Raw genomic sequence first — 27,650 nt, 5'->3', positions numbered from 1 at the left:
ACATAACACTTCCTCCTTGTTCTGAATTAAAAGTTAAAATACAAAATTTGCCAACACATAAGCGAGGCAGCATTTGTGATAGAAGGTAACACAAATATTTTTGGCAAATAATAATCTGTCAGACTATTTCTCAATTTTATACTTTTGCAATGTCTGTCCAGCTGGATATCAGAAAAGCAGTACACATAATGAAATAGTGGAAATGGATAAGGGTAGGATAGATTGGTTCTACAGGTCGGCACAACATTGAGGGCTGAAGGGCCTGTACTGCACTGTAATATTCTATGTTCAATAATCTACCAGGGACCACTGGAAATTTGTTTAATACTTTAAGTTTCATTTTTAAATTTTTTTTTCCTTAATTGAAGCAATTTCCCTCTAAAGTAACAATTTATTTATCACTGAAAAGCTTTAAATCGTACTGATTGCTTTGTTTGATTGTATTGATGCCACGTTACATTGCACCTCATAATGGAATACTATAATTCACTGAATCTTGGTTGGAGTTGCTTTAGATACAAATTGCAAAGACTTCCCAAATCTGGATTTGCAAATAATTCAAGTGTTTCCTATCTTTCAGTTTGAACTCTTTTCGACATTAGGTCAATTGTCCTGTTGTCCCCAATTCATTATATTGCCATTTTTTTTTCCTTGATTGCATTTGTTTCCTGTATTTATCTTTCATTGTTTCCCAACTCTTTGTTTCCACATATTCCCAGTCAGCTGAGGGTAAGATTGTGTCAGCCCTAGGCTTCTGTACAAACAGCAATATATTGCAAAAGTAATCACAACACATAACCTTTTGTGCAGCGTAATCATCCTTTATTTTCATTCCCCTCCCAGTGGGATATTTTCCTATCATGAGCTTTCTTATTTATCAGCTCGGCCAGACTAAGCGCTAATTTTAAATAAGAAAGGAAAGACAGCAATGCCGAAAATTGTAAATATAGAAGAAGAGTTCAGAACAGCTGGAAATACATTTCAGCACAGCCAGCATCAAAAGCAGAAGCGCTGTTTAATATTTTAGGCGGGAACTCTAAGCAGAAATTACTCGTTCTTGCAAACTGTTGATGGCTCGGCCGAAAATGTTCACTCTCTCCTGCAAATCCCGGGTACACCTGAAACACCTATTGTCATTTCAGTAATGATGTTGTTCAATAATATTGAACAATATTGCTAAATCTGTTCGCATTAAGAAAAGAACTAATGGCTTGGATTTCCCACCGTTGTAAAGCTGACCTAGGCAAAGGGTGCCAGGCAGAACAGATTTTTATTCCAGCATGCCAGGCTTTCTTGGGAGGTGGGCCAAGCAATCCCGGAATATGAGCAGAGGCTAGTCTTTTGTTCGCTCAGCAAATCTTGGTTAAATTGGCAACTTTTAATGTTTAATTCATTTGTCACAGAGAAAGGGATCCAAAGGAAAGGGATACTTTATAAATCCGCCTTGTTGCAATCAAGTGAGGGTCATCCCTCCTCGCATTGGGGTGGATTAGTTGCGTGTCCCATTTGGAAACACAACAAATTTGGGAACTTTTATCTCTTACCCCTTGATCTTTCCCCATAGCATGTCATATTCCCACTACCAACCATACTCGCCCCATGCCAAATTAATGCCAACTGATGCCAAATGATTGCATCCCTACTTATCACATTTTTCCCTTCCTCTCTGCATCAATTCTTCTCGTACCACCATAGGTAAACCTCAGAGTCCATGCTGACATGGCATTAACTGTTGCTGGTGATATCTTTAAAAATACCTTTTCAATGCATTGAAATTCCTCCAAAGAATCTGTTATGAAAGCAAACATCTCAATTAAGTAGATTATGTTTTGCAAAAAACAATCATCTCTATTCTAAAATCACACGGACACATCCAACAAAATGGTAAAAAGAAGGACTGCAGATGCTGGAAACCAGAGTCTAGATCAGAGTGGTGCTGGAAAAGCACAGCAGGTCAGGCAGCATCCGAGGAGCAGGAAAATCGATGTTTCAGGCAAAAGCCCTTCATCAGGAATAGAAGCAGGGTGCCTGCAAAGTGGAGAGATAAATGAGAAGGGGGGTGAGGGTGGGGAGAAAGTAGCATAGAGTACAATAGGTGAATGGGGGTGGGGATGGAGGTGATAGGTCAGAGAGGAGGGTGGAATGGATAGATGGAAAGGAAGATAGGCAGGTAGGACAGGTCATGAGGGTGGTGCTGAGCTGGAACAAAATGCTCACTTGTGAATGGTGAAGTTTTGAAAATGATAGACTGAAAAATCAGTCTCGTAGCGAAATTGCATTAGTGGCTTATGTCAACAGGCACACTCATATTCTAGAGTCAGAAGGTGTGATGTTGGAAAAGCACAGCAGGTCAGGCAACATCTGAGAAGCAGGAGAATCGGCATTTCAGGCATAAGTCTTCCCTGATGAAAGGCTTATGCCCAAAAGGTCAACTCTGCTGCTCCTCGGATGCTGCCCACCCTGCTGCTTTTCAACTTTTTGACTCAAACAGCTTTGACAGTACTTTCACAGCTTGACAATTCCAAAGGGTATCTTATCTCTCCGAAACTGTAGCCAACCTTCTCTAAACAGTATCTTATCTCCACCAATGGGTGGTTTATCTTCCTTAAAGGGTTTTTGGAATGGATCCAAACGGGTAACCTACCTTTCCAAACAAATCTACCAGTTCATATTTACTCTTACCTGATCTAATCTTCATAAGTTAAGTTTTCGACTCGAAACAAATTCATTGTAGGAGTGGAGACAGCCGCTTTCATAAGGAGCACATCTATAAATCCCAAGATTCCATTCCTGTCCCTGTGTGATGAAGAAATGTCACACTCAAAGAGGCTCTGGAGAATTGTCTCTTGAGGGTATCACAGGAGGCTGGAATGTATGCAACTCCGAATTCCCAGCTCTCCCAATTAAAAATGTGATGACCCACCAATAAAACGGACTGGCCTGTAGCCCACAGTAAGCTCAGAGAGATACTAATCCACTGAGAGTGAGACTTCACTCCCACCTGGGGAGGAAGTGCTGCCTGAAGAGAGTTACCAGACAATCTGATTGTCCAGCAGCACTCCAAGATCAAATAATGGTCATGAATGGGACTGCAGGCCGTCCCCGAACAGTTCAAAATGACTGGATGAATTATCTACAGATGTCCCTTCACTGGACACTGTTGTCATAATTTGTAAACAGCTCTGTTAGTGGGTTTTTTAAAAAAAGATATCAATCAGGTGTATTAATATTACTGGCTCTGGGTGTGCTGTTCTGACGATAGGTGGTAATGAGAAATGAACACCTCTCTTGTCAACTTTCCCAATTGGTCAGACCAATGGATGTGGTTTTCTTGAACACAAGGTGATACCTTTCTCCAATTATTGTAAGCAGTAAGAAGTCCCTCAGAAAGGTTTTTCTGAGCTAATCAAAGGGCAGGTTTATCAGCACATACCCTGAGAAAAATAACAAGGACATGGCATCAAACATACGACTTCATGTAGTTGATTGGATACTCAGTCACCCACTCAGTAAACCTACACATTCACTCCCTCACTCGATCTCTCCCTCACTCCATCATTCAATCACTCTGTTAATCCATCATGCCCTCACACCATCATGCCATCACTCCACCATTCCTTCACTCTCTCATTCCATCATTTCTTCAGTCTATCACTCGTTCACTCTCTCTCTCATTCCATCACTCCCTCACTCTCTCACCATCACTCCATCATTCCCTTGCTTCGTCGTACCAACACTCCATCGTTCCCTCATTCCCTCACTCCATCACTCCTTCAGTCCATTAATCCATCACAGTATTACTCCCTCCCTCACTCACTCCCCAACTCCATCACTCTCTGACTGTCTCAGTCCATCACTCCATCAATCCCTCACACCCTCACTCCCTCACTCCATCACTTCTTCACTCCATCACTCCATCGTGCACTCACTCCATCACACCATCACTCCATTACTACATCACTCCTTCACTCCATCACTCCCACACTCCCTTACTCCATCACTCCGTCAGTCCCTCACTCCCTCACTCTATCACTTCCTCACTCCCTCACTCCATCACACCGTCACACTATCACATCCTCACTCCCACATCCCTCACTCCATCACTCACTCATTCCCACACTCCATCACTCCCTCACTTTCTCACTCCCTCATTCCATCATTCACTCACGCACTCATTCCATCACTCCCTCACTCCATCACTCCCTCATTTCATCACTGCTTCATGCCATCACTCATTCACTACCTCATTCCATCACTCACTCACGCACTCATTGCATCACAACCCTCGCTCCATCACTCACTTATGCACTCATTCCATCACACCCTCACAGGCTCACTCCCTCAATCACACTCTCCATCTCTCCCTCACTCTATCATTCCATCAATCCCTCACTCCATCACTCCCTCAAATCCTCACTCAAATAATCCCTCACACCATCACTCCCTCACTCCATCACTCCCTTGCTCCCTCAATCACTCAATCCTTCCCTCCCTCACCCCATCACTCCCTCACTCCATCATTCTGTCACTCACTCCCTCAATCATTCATTCCCTCACTCCATCTCCCCTCACTCCATTGTTCCCTTATTCCATCACTCTATCACTTCCTCACTCCCACATGCCTTCACTCCCTCACTCACTCCAACACTCCTCACTCCATCACTCCCTCCCTCACTCCACACTCACTCACTCCATCACTCCCTCACACCCTCTATCACTCACTAAATCAATCTTTCACCCCATTACTCCATCAGTCCATCACTCCATCACAGCATCACTCCCTCCCTCACTCACTCCCCAACTCCATCACTCTCTGACTGTCTCAGTCCATCCCTCCATCAATCCCTCACACCCTCACTCACTCACTCCATCATTCCATCACTTCTTCACTCCATCACTCCATCACTCCATCACAACATCACTCCATCTCTCCCACACTCCCTTACTCCATCAGTCCATCAGTCCATCACTCCATCCCTCCCTCACTCCATCACGTCCTCACTCTTAACTTCCTCACTCCCTCACTCCATCACACCATCACATCCTCACTCCCTCATCCCTCACTCCATCACTCACTCATCCCCACATTCCATCATTCCCTCAGTAAATTACTCCATCACTCCGTCACTCGATCACACCCTCACTCAATCACCCCCTCATTCCATCACTCCCTCACTCCATCACTCCCTCACACCCTCACTCCCTCACTCCACACTCACCCCCTGTCCCTCATTCTATCACTGCATCACTTCCTCAATCCCTCGCTTTATCACACTCTCACTCCCTCAGTCTCGAACTCAATCACTTCCTCAGTCCCTCACTCCATCAATACATCACTCCTTCAATCACCCACTCCCTCACTCCATCACTCACTCAGTCATTCACTCCCTCACACCCTCACTCCATCACTCCACCACTCCCTCATTCCTTCAGTGAATCACTCCATCTCTCCATCACTCGGTCATTTCCTCACAACATCACTCCCACACTCCATCATTCTCTCAGTCCATCACTCCACCACTACCTCACTTCATCGCTACCTCACTCGATCACTCCTCACTCTATCATTCCATCATCAATAGAATGAGGTTGTTGGGGGGGCGTGGACCTGACCAGGTAGTCACGGAGGGAATGGTCTTTGTGGAAAGGGGTGGGGAGTGAAATATATCCCTGGTGGTGGGGTCCGTTTGGAGGTGGCAGAAATGTCAGCAGATGCGAAGGTTGGTAGGGTGAAAAGTGAGGATGGGGGGGTGGGGGGTTCTGACCTTGTTAGGGTTGGAAGAATGGGGTTCGAGGGCGGAGGTGCGGGACATGGATGAGATGGGTTGGAGGGCATCATTAACAAAGTGGGAAGAGAAATTGCGGTCTTTAAAGAAGGAGGCCATCTGGTGTGTTCTGTGGTGGAACTGGTCCTCCTGGGAGCAGATATGGCGGAGGCGGAAGAATTGGGAATATGGGATGGCATTTTTGCAGGAGTTAGGATGGGAAGAGGTATAATCCAGGTAGCTGTAGAAGTCGATGGGTTTGTAAAAAATGTCAGTGTCAAGTCGGTCGTCATTGATGGAGATGGAGAGGTCCAGGAAGGGGAGGGAGGTGTCAGAGATAGTCCAGGTAAATTTAAAGTTGGGGTGGAATGTGTTGGTGAAGTTGATTAACTGCTCAACCTCCTCATGGAAGCACGAGGTGGCGCCGACTTGGCATAGCTGGGGCCCATACAGGTGCCCATGGCTTCCCCTTTGGTCTGGAGGAAGTGGGAGGATGCAGTCGCCAATGTAGTGGAGGAAGAGGTGGGGAGTGATGCCAGTGTAATTATGTAAGATGGACTGTTCTACACAGCTGACAAAGAGACCGGCATAGTGGGTGCCCATGGCTACCCCTTTGGTCTGGAGGAAGTGGGAGGATTTGAAGGAGAAATTGTTAAGGGTGAGGACCAGTTCAGCCAAACTAATGAGAGTGTCAGTGGATGTCGGGAGAGGAAGAAACGGAGGGCTTGGAGGCCCTAGTCATGGCGGATGGAGGTGTCGAGGGATTGGTTGTCCATGGTGAAGATAAGGCGTTGGGGGCCAGGGAAACTGAAGTCTTGGAGGAGATGGAGGGCATGGATGGTGTCTCGAATGTATGTGGGGGATTCCTGGACGAGGGGGATAGGACAATATCGAGGTAGATGGAGATGAGTTTGGTGGGGCAGGAGCAGGCTGAGACAATGGGTCGGCCAGGGTGGTCAGGCTTGTGGATCTTGGGAAGGAGGTAAAATCAGGTGGTGCAGGGTTCCCAGACAATGAGGTTGGAAGCTGTGGGTGGGAGATCTCCTGAGTTGATGAGGTTGTGTATGGTCTAGGAGATGATGGTTTGGTGATGGGGAGTGAGGGCATGGTCAAGGGGGCAGTAAGAGGAGGTGTATTCAACTTGGCGCCTTGGCTTCAGTGGTGTAGATGTCAGTGTGCCAAACCACCACTGCATCCCCCTTGTCCGCTGGTTTGATGGCGAGTTTGGGGTTGGAGCAGAGGGAGTGGAGGGCAGCACATTGTGAGGGTGAGAGGTTGGAGTGGGGGAGGGGGGTAGACAGGTTGAGGCGGTTAATTTCTCGGCGGCACCTGGAAATGAAGAGATTGAGGACGGGTAACAGACCAGCACGGGGTGTCCAAGTGGATGCAGTGTATTGGAGACGTGTGAAGGGGTCCTTGGAAGGTGGGCGGGAGTAATGATTGAAAAAGTAAACTCGGAGGTGGAGGCAGCAGAAGAAGTGTTCAACGTCATGCCGTGTATTAAATTCATTAATGCGTGGGCGGAGGGGGATAAAGGGAAGGCCTTTGCTGAGGACTGAACATCATCCTCAGTGAGGGGATGGTTGCTCTTCTCAGTGGAAAGACCTTTCCACTTTCTATCATTATCGCTTTTCCTTTAAATCTGCCCAAGATTGGCAATAGACAACCAAATGTTATGCCTTTCCCGAGTTCTACACAAGATATACTGCATCCAGTACAATTGGCAATCTGTGTAGGTGAGTCAGTGGTGCAGTGTGAGACCATCTTATCCATTTATATATAAAATTAAGGATTGTAGAATTAGGCAGAGAAAGCTGATTCCATTCAATTCAAGTGCTTGGGGTTATTAGGAGACCTGTCCAAGTCAAAAAGGTATTTGCTTTGTTAATTCAGATTTGAAGAATTTATTTCTTATCACTGCAGTGATGATCTCTGGTTTTCCTGCATAACAGTACTCACTGAATTTCCAATGTGTGAGAGAGGTTTTGTATGCTTTAACAGCTCAGAGCAAATCATCCACCTGTTTTTGTTTTAAAATCAATGGAATGAGAACTGGATGTGTTGAATAATGGTGAGGTTTTCTGTCGAAGGGAATCTCAACATGAACCACCTTGAGATGCTTTGATATGATAAAATATTATAGCGGTCATTTTCTGCCTTTGCACTGTGAGCACAAAGTAACAATCATTGGAATACTGTGCTCAGAGGCAGCACATCCATTACACAGCCTGTCGATTTTCCATCCATTAATTTCAATGGACAGATAATTGGCCATCTGCGTAAGAGCTGTGCCCGACGTTCCGATAACTGCTCTTGGCGTACGTTGCTGTATGCTGAAAGGGATGGCAACATTGTCCAGAATATTTATTTAGAAACAGCAGAAATCACCACAAAGCTTTGATTAATGGGAATTGCAACTGCCATGTTCAATTGGTGGAAATAACTTCACACTCCTTGTATTGACCCTGGGGTTTGTATCAAATGTAACTAACCACATTTCCAGCTGTTCTATCTTAGCATTTACCTTCAAAATTAGGATATCTGAATACCTACAATGCGTGAGCCCCAGGTGATGCTTTTAGCAAAAGATGTAAGTTCATTAGTTGGTATTTTGCATAGGAACAGTGATGGAATTATACTATTCTAAAATGAGTTTTAAGAAGCATAATAAATCAATAAATTGATATTTTATGGAAGATGAGAGCCACCTAAGTTAGGGCACAAAAACAGTTATTCAGTATTTGACATTTAGGCTCATAAAAGTTTAAGGGAACTCTGCAAGCAAGTAAGTTAAGAATAGATACCAATTTCAAGCAGATAGGGCATAGAGGTGCTGAATGTACAACATAGATGCCAAGTTTGGGATTCTTTGATTGGAATGGAGAAACTCATAAAATGAGTCCTTATCTTCTCATAGTCAGGACAGTGAGTATCAGTGATATGAAGAAGCTGCGCTGAATTTTTATTCCCACAGGTAGACAGAAAATTCACACTGTTGGTACATATATTGCTAGATGCTACTATCCTCCCTGGAGCCACTTTATCAGAAGCACAATAGGGATTGGAAAGACTACTTATACACAAGTGATGAGTAGCTAACTTAGGTAGATTAACTGGCTTTAATTACAAAGGCCTTTTTATAGAGATTGACAGGAATTTTCCCATCAGCCTGCATGCCTTCATCCCCTCAATCTGTGTTGAGAACTAGAATGAAAACAGAATACTGAACTGGAGGTGCCGGTGTTGGTCTAGGGTGACAACCAACTGATGATGGAGCAGTGCACCGAAAGCCAGTGCTTCCAAATAAACCTGTTGGACTATAACCTGATGTTGTGTGATTTTTAGCTAAGAGAATACTGAAGGAACTCAGGAAGTCTGGCAGTACCTATGGGGAGAAAAACAGAGATGACATTTTAAGTCTGGTGTGATTCTGTTCTGAAGAAGATTTATCCGAGACTGAAAATGTGTTTCTCTCTCCACGAATGCTGCCATACTTGCTGAGCTTCTCCAGCAATCTGTGTTTGTTTCAGATTTCCAGCATCCACAATATTTCACTGTGTATTGGGAACCAGGCCAGCTGCCCAGCGATGACCTGGTGACAGGCCAGGGATCCAGCGCTCCAAACAGGCTTTAAGGCCTATCCTGCCTGTTTGATCTCAGTGGTTGCCATGTGAACAGAATTCCCTTCCACAATGGTGGCCATGTTGCTAGGCCATTTTTAAATGTGCAGAGAGGCCACCTCACAATGAAAATGCCCTTTCTCTCCTTTCTGAACTTTAGGTTTTATCACCTTCTGAGTTGGAAGGCCTCCTAAATAACATTTCATTTTTGAGAAACCATTCACCATCCTTAATTGGATGGCAAACCTCGCTCTTTCCGCTAATTGGTCCGTTCAGGAATATCACTGTCATGTGGTTTCTTTCCCCTCATTGCACGGTGGTAACAAATCATTCAATCCCAGCATTAAGGCCTGTCATGGTTACTTCTAATAATCTACCACAGAATGTTTGTATACTGTACGTGTATTCAAGCACATGCAGGTAGAGTGTAATGAAGGGATAACACAAATAATTTTGATGAGTACATGAAAAGGAAAAAGCAGTATCTCTTCTGCAATTTTTTACAACACAGTAATCTCATTATCCAAATTCCAATGTTGTTCCATTAAAAATCAGAAGCTGATGTGTATTCTAAGTCATAGTTTAATGTTGCTAAGCCTCCTTCTTCACCCAGTCAAGGATCATTTAGTCTGGTTATTATCCTGACCCTTATCAGTGTCCCTTCCCCTCCCTAAACCTCTTGACAAGGTCTCTCTGGAATGTTTTGTTAGCAGTAATTGCTGTTTACATATCCCTGCTGAAGCATCCTACAATAAACCAGTGCTGGGAAGGGGCCCATAAGGAACACACTGCTCATGGCTAATGTCAATTAGTCTGACTAATGAGCCAATTGGCACCCAATACCCTTGATTTCACCAAGAATGAAATGAGAATCATGCAGCCTTCCTGTGATGTCTGAAGGTTGCCTAACAAACCAGTTTGGATTTGCCAACTGCCTGCCAGCAAGATCCTCATTGTTAGACATTCTGCTTGATCTGAAAACCATGCCCAGCCTTCTGCTCTGAGCTGCTTCCACTGTTTCTGCAATCTCCATTCTGCACCTGTGACCTTTCCCTTGCTCAGCTTTGTCCAAGAATCCGTGTGAAGTCCTTGGAGCAGCATCCCTGCTCCCAGTGGGCCTGCCAGCAATGAGGTGTACCTTTGCCCTGAATTTGCCAGGAGTTCGCGGCTGGTAGCACTTTTATCGATGGAGTTGAATCCCAGAGAAGGTCTGACCTTGGTTCAAGGGAATAGCACTTCGTTTGATTGAACTTTCACCACAAATCTGATTGGGTAGGGTATGGTCGAGTGGTATTTTCACTGGATTATTAATCCGAAAAGTCAGCTGATATTTTCGGGACCTATGTTCGAATGCCACCACAACAGATGGTGGAATTTGGATTCAATAAAAAAATCCAGAAGTAAGAGACAACTGAGAACTATGAAATCAGTGTCAATGATGGCAAGGAAACCTCCTGCTGATTACAATGTATCAGCCTCCCTTGGCTGAGAAATCAATACTCCTCTATGTCGAGCACATTTGGAGGAAACACTGAGGGTGGCTACGATGCAAAATGTACTTGAGGAAGGGACTTCAATGTTACACTGATTTCAGGTACCAGTTTTCAACCAATTCAATTCTCTTTATTTGGTATGAAGGAACGATTGGAGTCAATAAATCCTGCAGATACTATGGACCCTGACAACCTCCCAGCAATAGTACTGAAGACTTGTTCTCCAGAACTTGCCACTCCCCTAGCCAAGCTGTTCCAGTACAGTTATAACACTGGCATCTACCCGGCAATGTGAACAATTGACCAGGTATGTCCTGTACACAAAAAGCAGGGCAAATTTAATTCAGCCAAATATCATCCCATCAGTCTACTCTTGATCATTAGTAGAGTGATAGAAGTTGTCATCAGCAGTGCTATCAAGCAATGACCTGCACAGTGATGCCCAGTTTGGGTTCCACCAGGGCCACTCATTACAGCCTTGGCTCAAGCATGGCCAGTGGAATTCCAGTGCAGGTGAGAGCCATGGACATCAAAGCTACACTCAGCCAAGTGTGGCATCCCAGATATAACTTCCTTTACCACATTAGCTGAAGGATTATCCATGTGCATCAGATTTGAAAGAAAGAAGATAGATTTAACCCCTTTCATTTCAGATGGAAAATTTGTATACTCTATTTAATGATATTAAATTTGTTTGAAATTTTATTACAGTTTCTGAAAACAAATTTTAGTGCTGCAATGTATTTTGTAGGTGTCTCATAGAATAAATTGTTTGCAAGAGCGCAGAGAAAAATAAAATATATTTTACAGTTTTGCTAAGTAGATGCAAGCTAACTGCATATTAACATCAACATTTTCTCACATTTTTGTGACACTAATGTTAATTTGGGATTACCAAAAGGTTATTTGTGATCAGTGATGAGAGATTTGGCCACAGTTCAATGATGAGCATTTAATACCACTATCTAAGAGGTTTGAAATCCTATTAAGTATTGCAAGACATCAAGCCATTTAATTTGAATTCATTTCTTCTGTAATACGAAAGCCTTATTTTTCGCATCTTCAATGCAGTGTCATGGTAAGGCCACTGTTAGCCCTCTGATCTATAGAGGCTGGAAAGTCAAATCTTCTACCATTTCATGGAGTCATAGGATCTTCCAGAATATAAACTAGAGCTTGAAACTTCACAGTCATCAGTTCTGCCCATTTTTCTGTGAAAAATACAGATTAGTGGCCTCAATTATTAATTTCTCCATGATTCCTTATTTTAGCATCCAAACTGTAAAGGAACTTCCAGTTTCACCAGGATTCATTGCCAGTTCCTGAAGACAGATTATAAATTATCAGGAGAATAATCTTTGTCAGAACTGAAGGCTTAATTACATCCAAGCATTTTAGCAAGGCTGGAGAATAGGAAAAAAACACAGTAGGTGGAGGATGAGGGCGAGATGAGAGGATACACCAAGTGGACAGAAGGGTAAACTGTAAACAGCTTGATGGAAATCTGCTAAGTGAAATAAGGATTATCAATAAGATGGATGAACTTCGGATCATTCGGGAGGCAGAGAGTGTTATTGAGAGGAGTTACAGGGAGGTAGTCACTCCTCAGGTACAAGAAAAAGGCAAATGGGTTACAGTCAGGGGACGGAAGGGGAACCGGCAGGCACTGCAGGGATCCCCTGTGACCATTTCCCTCAATAACAAGTATACCGTTTTGGATACTGTGTAGGGGGGACGACTTACCAGGGGAAAGCAGTGGGGCACAGGGCGCTGGCACAGAGTCTGCCCCTGCTGCTCAGAAGGGAAGGGGGAAGAGGAGCAGAGTAGTAGTCATTGGGGACTCCATAGTTAGGGGGACAGATAGGAGGTTCTGTGGGGATGCGAGACTCACGGTTGGTGTGTTGTCTCCCAGGTGCCAGGGTTCGTGTTGTCTCTGATCGTGTTTTTGGGATTATTAAGGGGGAGGGGGAGCAGCCCCAAGTCGTGGTCCACATAGGCACCAAAGACATAGGTAGGAAGAGAGATGGGGATTTAAGGCAGAAATTCAGGGAGCTAGGATGGAAGCCTAGAGCAAGGATGAACAGAGTTGTTGTCTCTGGTTTGTTGCCTGTGCCACGTGCTAGTGAGGCAAGGAATAGGGAGAGAGAGGAGTTGAACACGTGGCTACAAGGATGGTGCAGGAGGGAGGGTTTTGGATTCTTGGATAATTGGGGCTCTTTCTGGGGTAGGTGGGACCTCTACAAGCATGACGGTCTTCATCTGAACCAGAGGGGTACCAATATCCTGGGGGGGGAAATTTGCTAAGGTTATTGGGGTGGGTTTAAACTAATCCAGCAGGGGGATGAGAACCAAAATTGTAGTTTGAGTATAGAAAAGGTTGAGAGTAGGGAGATCCAAAATCAAGTTTCAGGGATGCAAGATGGTACCGGCAAGCAAGAAGTTGTTTGAAGTGTGTCTACTTCAACGCTAGGAGCATCCGGAATAAGGTGGGCGAACTTGCAGCATAGGTTGGGACCTGGCACTTCGATGTTGTGGCCATTTTGGAGACATGGATAGAGCAGGGACAGGAATGTTTGTTGCAGGTTCCAGGATTTAGATGTTTCAGTAAGAACAGAGAAGATGGTAAAAGGGGGTGGGGGTGGCATTGCTGGTCAAGGACAGTATTACAGTTGCAGAAAGGATGTTTGGGGACTCGTTAACTGAGGTGGTATGGGCTGAAGTTAGAAACAGGAAAGAACACCCTGTTGGGAGTTTTCTATAGGCCTCCGAATAGTTCCAGAGATGTAAAGGAAAGGATAGCAAAGATGATTCTCGATAGGAGTGAGAGAGACAGGGTAGTTGTCATAGGGGACTTCAACTTTCCAAATATTGACTGGGAATACGAGTGCTATAGATGGGTCAGTTTTTGTCCAGTGTGTGCAGGAGGGCTTCTTGACACAGTACATAGACAGGCCAACAAGGGGCGAAACCACTTTAGATTTAGTACTGGGTAATGAGCCTGGCCAGGTGTTAGATTTGGAAGTAGGTGAGCACTTTGGTGATAGTGATCATAATTCTGTCAGGTTTACTTTAGTGATAGAAATGGATGGGTGTATACCATTGGGCAAGAGTTACAGCTGGGGGAAAGGCAATTACGATGCAAGTAGGCAAGATTTAGGAAGCATAGGATGGGGAAGGAAACTGCAGGGGATGGGCACATTAGAAATGTGGAGCTTATTCAAGGAAAAGCTACTGTGTTTCCTAGATAAGTATGTACCGGTCAGGCAGGGAGGAAGCTGTAGAGTGCAGGAGCCGTGGTTTACGAAGAAAGTGGAATCTCTGGTCACGAGGAAGAAGAAGACTTATGTTAGGATGAGATGTGAAGGCTCAGTTAGGGTGCTTGAGGGTTACAAGGTAGCCAGGATAGACCTAAAGAGAGAGCTCAGAAAAGCCAAAGCCAGGAGGAGACATGAGAAGTTGTTGGTGGGTAGGATCAGGGTAAACCCTAAGGCTTTCTATAGGAATTTAAGGAATAAAAGAATGACCAGAGTAAGATTAGGGCCAATCAAAGATAGTAGTGGGAAGTTGTGTGTGGAGTCAGAGGATATGGGGGAAGAACTTAATGAATATTTTTTGACAGTATTCACTGTAGAAAACGACAATGTTGTCAAGGAGAATACTGAGATACAGGCTACTAGACTAGGTGGGATTGAGGTTCACAACGAAGAGGTATTAGAAATCCTGCAGAGTGTGAAAATAGATAAGTCCCCTGGGCCAGATGGGATTTATCCTAGGATCCTCTGGGAAGTCAGGGAAGAGATTGCTGAGCCTTTGGCATTGATCTTTAAATCATCATTGTCTACAGGAATAGTGCCAGAAGACTGGAGGATAGCAAATGTGGTTCCTCTGTTCAAGAAGGGGAGTGGAGACAATCCTGGTAATTATAGACCAATGAGCCTTACTTCAGTTGTTGGTAAAGTGTTGGAAAAGGTTATAAGAGATAGGTTTCATAATCATCTGGAAAAGAATAATTTGATTAGGGATAGTCAGCATGGTTTTGTGAAGGGTAGGTCGTGCCTCACAAACCTTATTGAGTTCTTTGAGAAGGTGACCAAACAGATAGATGAGAGTTAACCGGTTGATGTGGTGTATATGGATTTCAGCAAGGCGTTCAATAAGGTTCCCCACAGTAGGCTATTGTACAAAATGCTGAGGAATGGGATTGTGGGAGATATAGCAGTTTGGATCAGTAATTGGCTTGCTAAAAGAAGACAGAGGGTGGTGGTTGATGGGAAATGTTCATCCTGGAGTCCAGTTACCAGTGGTGTACCACAAGGGTTGGTGTTGGGAGCACTGCTTTTCGTCATTTTTATAAATGACCTGGATGAGGGTGTAGAAGGGTGGGTTAGTAAATTTGCAGATGACACTAAGGTCGGTGGAGTTGTGAATAGTGACGAAGGATGTTGTAGGTTACAGAGAGACATAGATAAGCTGCAGAGCTTGGGCTGAAAGGTGGCAAATGGAGTTTAATGTGGACAAGTGTGAGGTGATTCATTTTGGTCGGAGTAACCGGAATGCAAAGTACTGGGCTAATGGTAAGATTCTTGGTAGTGTAGATGAGCAGAGATCTTGGTGTTCATATACACAGATCCTTGAAAGTTGCCACTCAGGTTGACAGGGTTGTTAAGAAGCATACAGTGTTTTACCTTTTATTAATAGAGGGATCGAGTTCTGGAACCATGAGGTTATGCTACAGCTGTACAAAACTCTGGTGCGGCCGCACTTGGAGTATTGTGTACATTTCTGGTCACCGCATTATAAGAAGGATGTGAAAGCTTTGGAAAGGGTGCAGAGGAGATTTGCTAGGACGTTGCCTGGTATGGAGGGAAGGTCTTATGAGGAAAGGCTGAAGGACTTGAGGCTGTTTTCGTTAGAGAGAAGACGGTTGAGAGGTGACTTAATAGAGACATATAAGATAATCAGAGGGTTAGATAGGGTGGATAGGGAGAGCCTTTTTCCAAGAATGGTGACGATGAGCACGAGGGGGCATAGCTTTAAATTGAGGGGTGATGGATATAGGACAGATGTCAGAGGTAGTTTCTTTACTCAGAGAGTAGTAAGGGTATGGAATGCCTGCCTGCAACAGTAATAGATTCGCCAACTTTAAGTACATTTAAGTCGTCATTGGACAAGCATATGGATGTACATGGAATAGTGTAGGTTAGATGGGCTTCAGATTGGTATGACAGGTCGACGCAACATCGAGGGCCGAAGGGCCTGTACTGCGCTGTAATGTTCTATGTTCTATAAAGTGTTAAAAGGACGAAAGAATGAGCAAATAAGGAAGGATGAGAATACACAAAAGAAGTCAATGAAGACAAAAGTGAGAGAAAGTTGAAAACAGTAAAGAAATGGAAGCCATTATAATTGAAGAGAATAATGAAATTAAAACAGAAAGCACAATCAAAAGCTGTCAGCCCAGATTATCTGACAAGATTTTCTGACCCAAGATACAAGTCAAGACCCCCAAACACACTGATTGCTTGTGAATTGTACAAGAGCCTTGAGCCTCCAGTTGGCAAGGCTCCTGTTGCCTGGACTCTCTGAAATTGGTGTGTGCAAATGTACTAATTCAAATAACTTACTCAGGAAATGTCAAACGGAAAAATCCTCCTTGACCCTTTGGGTAATGATATAACTGACTGCCTTCTACCACCCTATATCCCTTTCCTGCCCCCTTTACACTCCAACTCGATTCCCTCATCCCCCAACTCCCCTCTGAACCCCAAGTCACATCTGTTTTACCCACTGATTCCCAACCTTCCAATGGTCTATCTGAACTTTTGACAGCTTCCTGAACACCCAACACACAAACTATATCCTGAACACCAATTTTCCCTGATTCCCAACCCCGCTCCCTGCAAACCCTTGACTCACCACTGGCCTACACACTTCCCATTAAACAGCCAACTCTGCCCCCTAACCATGATTGACTAACAACTGTCTGCCAGTGGCCTTCTACCTCCCGCTGTAGCTCTGTGTGGGACAGCTTTTTCTGTTGGTAGAAGGCTTTACTAGCTGTTCTCTGGACCTTGGTGACCAAGGCCCACAGTCAGTGTCCTGCCCAGGTGCAGATTCACTCTCCTTGGAAGGAACTTCTGCAAGATTTGTCATCACCGACTGGGTGGGTCCTGAGGGGAAGCTGATGTCATCATCCTCGGAAAAAGGCTTTCACTGTATACCCTATCTAATCCTCTGATCATCTCATATGTCCCTGAACCATGAGACCATCCTCTGAATGAGGCTGAGCTGGTGCCTTGGGATGTTTCTCCCTGGCCAGCCTGAGGCATGCCCCCAACTCTAATTTAAACGGAGAACCCTCCCCTCCCCACTGAGGTGCGAGCCTATGAGCTGGTGCAAGAACTCACTGGAAACCTTGCTTTTGCACCCTCTGGGGGTTTGTGGCTTCCTCCTCAGAAGTGGGCTTGGAGCTGAGGGTCTCCTGTGATGGCTCCTACTTCGAGATGTTGTCTAGTTCCTGCTGGCACCCGTGTAAGTGTAGAGTGGAAACTAATTGAGTAAGAGGCAGAACATTGGTGCAGGTTAAGAATGAGCTAGTGTTGTTGGTAATGGGAGAGTAGCATACTGATGTTTACTGGATTAGTCACCCATCAGTTCTTCCTTTCCCAACATCGAAGGATAAGTATTTTCCCTTCATACGGAAGAGGGGGTTCATGTCTGAAGAAGAATCAAATTGGACTCAAAACATTAACTCCATTTCTCTCTTCACTCATGCTTCCAGACCAGTTGAGTTTCTCCAGCATTTCCTGATAGATCAGAGCTTATAGCACCTGCAATTTTTGCTTTTATTTGAAAAATGCACTTGAGTTTAAAACTGGACTGGAAATGTAACAACACTGCTATCTAAATGACAATGTGGAGAATTCCCCAGACATTGTCCAATACACAAAACAGCAGGATTACTCAAACGCAGAGAATTACCACTCTCTCGGTTAATCTTTGATTATCAGTGAAGGCTTGGAAGATGTGTCATCAACAGCACTTGCTTAGCAACAGCCTGCAAAAAATTGCTCCATTTGGGTTCTGACAGGACACTGAGCTGCTGACCTCATTACGGCCTTGGTTCAAACATGGACAAAAGAGCTGAATTCCAGAGGTAAAGTGAGAGACTTTTACATCAAGGCCATGTTTGGCCAGGTATGACTTCAAGGAGCCTTAGCAAAACTGGAATCAAAGGAAATCAGGGAAAAACTCTCCACAGGTTGGAGTTATATCTGGCACATAGGAAGGTAGACATGGAGGTCAGCCTCCAGGACCCCTCTGCAGGAGTTCCTCACGGTAGTGTCCTGGGCCCAATCATCTCCAGCTGTTTCATCAATGACCTTCCTTCCATGATAGGGTCAGAAGTGGGGATGTTTACACAATGTTGGGGGAATAGTCGATGTTTTCATGCAGGGAGGCCTAGACAACATCCAGTTTCGGGCTGACAAGTGGCAAGTAACCCTCCTGCCATGCAATGTCTACCTCCAACACGAGAAAACCCAACTATCATCTCGAGATATTCAGTGGTATTTACCATTGCTGAATTCACATTATAAATATCTCAGGGATTTCTGTTGAACAGAAACTGAACTGAACTAAATATATTAAAAAAGTGGCAACTACAGAAGGTCAGAGGCACAGATTCATGTAACAATAAATTCACCTCCTGATGCCCCAAAGCCGTATTTGAGGGAAGGCAATGGTGTTGCGACAGTGTTACTGAACTAGAAATCCAGAACCAAAAGCTAATGTTCTGGAGGCATGGGTTCCAATTGCAGCATGGTGGATAATACAGAATTGAAATTAAAAAGCTGCACAAATGGCAACCATGTAATCATTGTAAAAAGCTCCCATAAATGTGGATGTTTAAAAGAATAAAACAGCTATAGTTGAGAGCGTGGTGCTGGAAAAGCACAGGAGGTCAAGCAGCATCCAAGAAGCATGAAAATTCCCTTCAGGAATGATGAAGGGCTTTTGCCCAAAACATCGATTCTCCTGCTCCTCGGATGCTGCCTGACCTGCTGTGCTTTTCCAACACCACACTCTCAACTCTGATCTCCAGCATCTGCAGTCCTCACTTTCTCCTAACACAGCTATAGACCTTGTGCAGCAGATGGTGTGGATTGAACCAAATATTTGATGAAGCTCCAACCTGTGAGTGAATATTTTGAACTTATACAAATCACACAATATAATACAGGGTTTCGTTTGGGGAAAAGAAGGGTGGTCAGCAATAATTATGAATTTAGCACATTGTTAAAAGCCCAGTCACATATCATGCAACAATGTGTAAGATCTTCACATTTTGCAGTGATATTAATGGTTTAAAAGGGCATGTTGTTTGTTCACTGATTTCTATTTGATTGCCTGGAGTCTGCAGCAGTGGATGCAGGAGTGTACCCTATGGGGGAAATATGTCAACTACTGCCGGACTTCTGCCTTTGGCAGCTACCATTCAGATGGTAGTTTCAGAGTAGTAATGACTTTGAGTACTGACTGTTCTGTTGGTAGGCTAACATCCAGGACAATCTCCACCATGAGCCGAAATTCGAGTAAATAACTTGGGAGGAAAAGGCATAAAATATTGGCCCATGTGGAATGAGAATTTAGAGACTTAAGAGGTGACATGAAGTGGACAAGTGCTGCAACTTTGTGAGCTGTATCAGAAGAACAGACACCCATGTGAATGGTGGACGAGTGAACAAAGGTGTTACTGAGGAACTAGTCCCTCCAGTAGCCAAACAGCAGAGGCAAAATGGTAGAAGTCTGCTTGGAGTGGTGAAAACAATGGAAGTTAATCCTGTAAATGTGAAGGCTGGTAATAAATTAAGAATTACATCATATGGCCTCATTTGAACAATCATTCATTTGTTGACAGTGTAGCAACAGAAGGTCCTGTGGGTGAACAACAGAGTTAATTGACCATATGTAGACACAAAGGATTTTAAAAGAAGACATCATATCTAGGACCCTACAATGTTATATTCCAGTTCCATGCAATCTGACTTTACGATAAGGTGGCCTTCTTTTACACATGTACAGTATAATTCCCTTTACTGTAAATCTTCCTCAAAGTTCGTTGATGGTACGTCTTCTTACGATTAGCATTTAACAATGAATACTTAACACTTTATCAACCTCCCCAATCCCACCAGTCTCTTTTGCCTGAGGCATGAATCTTCAATAGTTTTCTCAGCTCTTTCGGAGGATAGAAAAGACAAATGTGCTCATGTATCCTTTCCTTGGAAGCCACTTGAAAAGAATGCGCAGAAACTGAAATTCCCCATTTCTTTTCCTTCTGCTTTACTCTCTGAGCTGGAACTGAAACTAATGAGATAAAAACAAGAATGAAGAGTGTTCTAAAGACAACAATAAGGTGGGAAATGAAGACTTTGCCTTTACTTCCAGGATAAGTATTTCCTGTGAGTACGGGTTTCAGCTTGACACCTCATACAGTCACAGAGGTATAGAGATGTACTGCGCAGAAACAGACCCTTCCTGCCTACCAGATATTCCGCCCTAATCTAGTCCCTTTTGCCAGCACTTGGCCCATATCCATCCAAACCCTTCCTATTCAGATACTGATCCAGATGCCTTTTAAATGTTGTAATTGTACCAGAGTCCACCACTTCCTCTGGCAGCTAATTCCATACACGCACCATCCTCTGCGTGAAAACATTGGCCCTGAGGTCCCTCTTATGTCTTTGTTCTCTCACCCTAAACCTATGCCCTCTAGTTCTGGACTACCCCATCCCAAGGGAAAGACCTTGTCTATTTACCCAAACCATGGCTCTCATGATTTGATAAACCCCTATAAGGTCACCCCTCAGCCTCTGCTCCAGGGAAAACAGCCCCAGCCTATTCAACCTCTCCCTATAGCTCAAACCCTCCAACCCTGGCAACATCCTTGTAAATCTTCTCTACTGTGAATTGAGGCTGCACCATCATCATCAATAGAATATTTTGTGGGACCAGGATCCATAGAATATGCCTGTGATATATTTTGGTTTGCAGAGTCATCTGAAAGGTTAGTTTCATTATGTGGGTGATCTCTCTCATTAACAAGGACTTACCTTTCCATGATAATCATCTGCTAAGTTGAGCAAAGATATTTCTTTTCTCCCTCAATATGTTTCTTTTGAAACTTGGCATCATCACACATTAACTGTGGCAGGAAAGTTTTAGCCATTATTCACTCGTCGAGTCATGGAGTCATCCAGCATGGAAACAGACCCTTCAGTCCAACTAGTCCATGCCAACCGTAATCCCAAACTAATCCCACCTGCCTGCACTTGGCCCATGTCCCTCCAAACATTTTTTTATTCCTGTACTTATTCAGATCGCTTGTAAATATTCTAATTGTACCTATATCCACCACTTCCTCTGGAAATTCATTCCATACACAAACCACTCTCTGTGTTAAAAAAAAGCCCCTCCTGTCTTTTTTTATATTTTTCTCCTCTCATCTTAAAAACATTATCTTAGTCTTGAAATCCTCCATCCTCGGGAAAAAGACACCTGATATTAATCTTACCTGTACACCTCATGATTTTATAAATCTCTATAACGTCACCTCTCAACCTTCTGCGCTCCAGTGAGAACAATTCCAGCCTATCCAGCCTCTTCTTGTAAGTTAAACCCTCCAATCCCAGTAACACCCTAGTCAATCTTTTTTGAACCCTCTTCAGCTTAATAATATCTTTCCTCTAACAAGGCGACCAGAACTGGACACATTTCAAAGCGCTCTCTGTGTTCTGCACATCTCCATATCAGAGACTTTTACTTCTATCAATATTTCTCTTTGTTACATCAGTTGCAGAAGGACATTATCTGGCTGTGTACAAATTGTTTTTTGAATATCTTCTGGAAGGTTTGCTTTGCAGTCTGTGATGTGTGTCTGCTACTCTCTGGATTTGGAAATCAGTAGTCTCTGTGAGCTAGTTAAACTGTACCAAACCTTGCTAAGCTTTAATCTCAACTTTAAGATTTGCTAAAGCATGCTGTAGGATCTCTAGTTTGGTCCTGTCGGTATTAGCTACAAATTTCTCGAGGGTTTACCTGGTTTACTGACTGGAGAACACTGCACCCTACAGCTGCCATTTCTATAGGTTGATAGGTTCTGCACACTGAGTTTGAGGCATGAAATCAGTTGCTCACTGGCCCCTGCATTCAATGCGTTTCTGTTCAGGTATTTCCTCCACATCTGGATATGGATTGTGAGCTATGTTGGCCTCATAGTGTACCCTTAGCACTGTACTGCCTGGGCTTCACAATGAGCCCTTATTGCTGCCTGCCTTCAGTTCCATTAGTCAGGTCACTGGCAACACCAATCAGCAAACTGAAATTGAGTGAAAATTGTGAGTGGATGCTTTATTGAGCGTAACTATATCCAGGGGATGGTAAGAGAGGAAATTTTATGCAGAGCCATACAGACCCAAGCTTCAGTTGTATGTGACCTGTCATTACCAGGATGTTGCCGAGGCTGGAGAGTCTCAGTTATGAAAAGAGACTGGACAGATTGGGGTTATTGGCGTTAGAGTAGAGGAGATTGAGAAGGGATATGACTGAGATCTATAATATTACGAGGGGCATAGACAGGTAGCAACCTTTCGTTGACTGAGGGGCGTACATTTAAAATGTGGTGAAGAACATTTAGAGGAGATGCAAGGAGAAATGTTTTTATGCTCAGGGTGGTGAGAATTTGGAACTCATTGCCTGTGAAGGTGGCAGAGGCAGAAACTCTCATTACATTTTAGAAATATTTAGATTTACACTTACTGAGGCATGCAAGGTGATGGGCCAAGAGCTAGAATTGGGATTGGAATAGTTAAGTGGTTGTTTTAGACCAGTGCACACACAATGGACCAAACTGTAGACCTCTCAGAATCTCTGACTAAGCTCTTTCCACATGCTCAGTAGCCATTCTTAGAATAAAGGCTCTACAATACATATACAATGTGCATCTATCCTCAAACTGAATGAATGTTTTGATGGTTAGGTAAAAAGTAAGCATTTAGTATAACTATGTTGTCTTCCAACTCTGCCACTCTAACCAAGATATTCAACTACCAGAAAAGTCAAGCCAACATTGTCTCTGTAAAGGATCATAAGCCACCGTTTCCATCATCTTCAGCAGGATACCACCACCAGGCACATACTCCCCATCCCCCTCTGGTCAGCCTTGTGCAGTGACCATTCCCTCTGAGTCACTCTGGTCCACTCTTGCTTCCCACCCTCCCATCACCCCCCCCATCCCCCCACACTCCCACAGCACCTTCCCCTCCAATCACGGAAGGCGTAACAACTTCCCCTATACTTCCTCCCTCCTCACTATCCAAGGCTCCAGACATAGCTTCCAGGTGAAGCAGCGATTTATCTGCATTTCACTCAATACGGTCTACTGTATTCACATCTTACAATATGGTCTCCTCGACATTGGGAAGATGAAACACAGACCGGGTGACCACTTTGCAGAACACCTGCATGCTGTCTGCAAAACTGACCCTGAGCTTCCAATCGCCTGCCACTCCATCACACCCTTTGTTCCCTTGCCAACATATCTGCCTCAGACATGCTATGGTCTTCCAGTGAAGTTCATCACAAGCTGTAAAAACTGCACCTCGATTTTCACTGAGGATCCCTGCAGCTTTCAGGATTCACATCATGGTCAATAATTTTACTCCCACAACACCTTCCTCCATGCCTTTTACCCACTCCGACATCTCTAGCCCTGGTAATGACAGGATACTTTGAGTACAACAACCCATTTTCACTACTTATTATCACCATTGTCTGCTTTTCTTTCTCATTGGCTTTCTATCAGTCAAAACTTTGTCTACCTAACAGTTATTCTCTCTGTCTGGGCTCTAGCAGCACTCACTCACAACCACCACCAGTCTTTTACCCACTAACAGCCCTCCCCACCCCCAATCACTCTTTCATAACTAATTCTTTTGGTACAGTGGTAGTGTTCCTACCTCTGAGCTAGAAACTATGGATTCAAGTCCAGAGAAATGTTGATTAGATGTTGATTAGAGAAATGTTGATTAGACTACTTACAGTGCAGAAACAGGCCCTTCGGCCCAACAATCCACACCGACCCGCCAAAGCACAACCCACCCATAACCTAACACTACGGGCAATTTAGCATGGCCAATTCACCTAACCTGCACATCTTTGGACTGTGGGAGGAAACCGGAGCACCCGGAGGAAACCTACGCAGACACGAGGAGAATGTGCAAACTCCACACAGTCAGTTGCCTGAGGCGGGAATTGAACCTGGGTCTCAGGCGCTGTGAGGCAGCAGTGCTAACCACTGTGCCACCGTGCTGCCCACCGCTATAATATATCTGAATAGATTGATTAAGAATGCTATCTTTCTGCTTTAACAAGAAGTCCCTGAGGGTGGTATAGAACATTCCAAATTCAATGACAATAAGCATTAATATTAGAGACTGGATTCTGGTTACTTTCTCTTTATATTCAACAAGCTGAAGGGATGACAAAACTACTCGGGGCATTATTTTGGGAAGACATTCTTGAAACACCTGCTCTCTCATTCCACATGTTACATCAGCTCACTGATGCACTAAATCAGAAAAGAATCTGCAGATGGATGGCCATGTCTGTTTCTAATGTCGGAACAGGTGAAGTGTCCAAACCACAGTGACTTGCTTAATCTCTCCTGCAGTCACTGAATTGAAGTTTTCATCATTTTTGAAATTGTTCAACTTCCTTTCCTAGTGGACCTAAGCTGACTTTATGTTTAAAAAAATCCCAGAGGCCTGTAACTGGCATCAGCTGCGACAGACTCTCTGTAAGTAATTTGCTTCTGTATTTGGAAAACAAAAGCAGTGGTTTCGTAAAGATAATGCATCAAACACATCTTGATGTTGCATTTGGAAGAGAACAGAGACATTGTAGTGATTTTATGCACCAATTATTATGTTCAGTTCACTTCCGTTCCATTTTTGACTGAAACACACTGTGTGAGAAACATGCACAAGGTCAGTCATGCTGTGATATTTCTGAACAAATGAACAAGCCTGCTTCCCTGAGTGGTATCATCGAGATTCTTCAAAGTTCAGGTCAAACTCTTGGAGATGGTGAGCCTTTACCAATTAAACCATTGTTCTCAGACTTAAGGACTGAAATAGAAAAGAAAATCCCTGTAAAAACAGCATTTTAGACTTTTGTTCTTTCCCTCTCTAGTTTTGTGTGTGTCACAGCAGCATGACTTAGTTAATGCCCAATAATGGCTGTGTTAGGAGTAGAGGAGAGAAACTTAAATGTTTGATTTTCAGACTAGGAGCACACCCCAGTTCAAAAAAACACCTCTTTATTGAAGCTGACCTTCTCCAATTTGCTACACGCGTCCACAGCTGCAACTCCCCAACTCCTTCCATATCCTGACCCCCCACAATCACCAGAATGCCACCCCAACCTAACACAATTCCACATCCTCGGCCCAAGACCTAATAACATCTTCATCCATTGATATGGACACCCATTCCCCCCCACCACCACCCAACTCCACCACTCCATTGGCCCCAATTTTTCTCTCTCTCACACACACACACACTCAACCTATTGCAAGCACTCAAACAGTTACCTGGCACCTTAACAGGTTGCCACCACTTCCATCTGGCACCCTACTTACTTAACTTACCCACCTGACACCCTAACCCACAAACCAACAGCCACCTTCACTCCACACCTATGTTACAGCAGCTCAGAGAGTCTGTGCTGCTGGTCATTTAAATTTCAGTACAGAGCATACTGCCTGCTGCAAAAGCATGTGCAGTTTGACTCACCCTAACTATCCTGCACTGGGTGGGGTGGTGGGCGGGGAAGGTAGGGTGGTTAGTGTTGACTTCAGTTTTGCTCTGCAATTCTCAAGGAGCCAGTATTGATATTCCCAACTAGAAATGTGGAACTCAGTATTAAAGCTAAAAGAAAGGAGCAAGATATCCAGATCAATTTGAATTTGTGGTCATAGATCCCAGGATATCACAAAGACATCATGAAAGATGATTAAAAATGAGTAAAGCGATAACATTGGGCAAGTCACAGTCTATGCAGAGCCAGTCCAAAGGGGAACTTAATTCAGGTCACCGAGACTGCAGGTGATCCTTTATAAGAGCTGTGATAAACACGAGAATCATTTATTTGAACTGTGATGGGTGGAAATGATTCAGTAAAAATTTGATTAAAGCAGGAACATATTATTAAAGTCACAATCAGCAGGATTAATGCAGCAGAGATGCATAAAGAAATGTGCCAATCCTTCCTTTTACCCTGTCATTTTAGGCAAACAAAAAGGGTGAGAGTCATTACTTTGCCACAAAGTGCAGGGTCGCCTTCAGTATGGCAGCAAACAACAGAAAATAACTGTTATTACCACAAAACTCAATTTTTCTTGAGTAAGCCAAATAGATAATAAAATGATGAAGACAGGGCATCAAAAGTAATATTGCCAGAAGACATGTCCAACATGGGACCAAGTTGAACAAATTGGACAGCTTGGAGAAAACCATTTCTAACATGTAAGGCTGAATTTTCCCAATTTTTTGACAGTGTTTTCTTTCAAGTATGATTCATGTCATCCAGTCCATCAACTTCTCTCAAGTAATGAGCCACTCTTCTTCTCATTAATTAAGCAATCGGCAACTTCAGTGTCTATCTTGTGGATTATTGCAGCAGGAGAGGTAGAAGTGTTCACCACCACTTGGATTTTGCAAAGTTCACAACCTACTTCAGCCACAGCTCCACTGCAGCTGCTCCAGTGCTTTAAAACAAGAAAGTGGCCTTCCCACTCTACTACTCCACTGTTATTGACAAGGACATGACTCAGAGGAGAAAAATCACATCTCCCTTTGCTGACAAGTACCTTGGGGTGCTGGTAGCTAGGCTGGAGGAGAGGTAGGCCACCAAAGAAAGCCATGCTGCTATCGAGGACAGAGACAGTAACATGGATCAAAACAGTGTCCTGGGTTAAAAGAAACATACAGCAGTGCAGGAAGAAGGAGTATAATCTTCTGTAATTTGCAAGTGTGAATGCTATATTTTCTCTCCACTACTGCACACTGTCAGGACCATTACTGAGTCTAACTCTGCCACTGCAGACATTTCTCACTAAGGCTCATGGTCTGCGTCTTTCACTATTGCATACAGCAAGTATGCTGAACTGCTCTCATCGCTTAAACCTCCAAACCTTCAGAGCCATCTGTGTTTCTTACTCAATCAATGGGACCAGCTCATTACAACTCCTTTCTCTGCCATTTCTGTCACACTCAACTCTATTAGAGTTATAGAGATATAGAGTATGAAAACAGACCCTTTGGTCCAACTTGCCCACGGTGACCAAATTTCACTAACTAAACTAGTCCCACTTGCCTGCGTCTGGCCCATATCCCTCTAAACCTTTCTTATTCATGTGCTTATCCAAATGTCTTTTAAAGCTGTAATTGTACCTACATCTATTACTTCCTCTGGAAGTTCATCCAACATACAAACCAACCTCAATGTGAAAAAGTTGTTCCTCAGGTCCCTTTGAAATCTTTTTCCTCTCACCTTAAAAATATGCATCCTAGTTTGAACTCCCCCACCCTAAGGAAAAGTGCTTTGCTATTCACCTTATCTATACCCCTCATGCTTTTATAAACTTCAATGAACTCACCCCTCAGCCTTCTACGCTGCATTGAACAAGTCCCAGCCGATCCAGCCTCTCC

Source organism: Chiloscyllium punctatum, chromosome 1 (assembly GCF_047496795.1).
Source record: "Chiloscyllium punctatum isolate Juve2018m chromosome 1, sChiPun1.3, whole genome shotgun sequence".
Taxonomy (NCBI): Eukaryota; Metazoa; Chordata; class Chondrichthyes; order Orectolobiformes; family Hemiscylliidae; genus Chiloscyllium; species Chiloscyllium punctatum.
The sequence above is the reverse complement of the archived record's forward strand: the minus strand, read 5'-3'. Positions refer to the sequence as shown.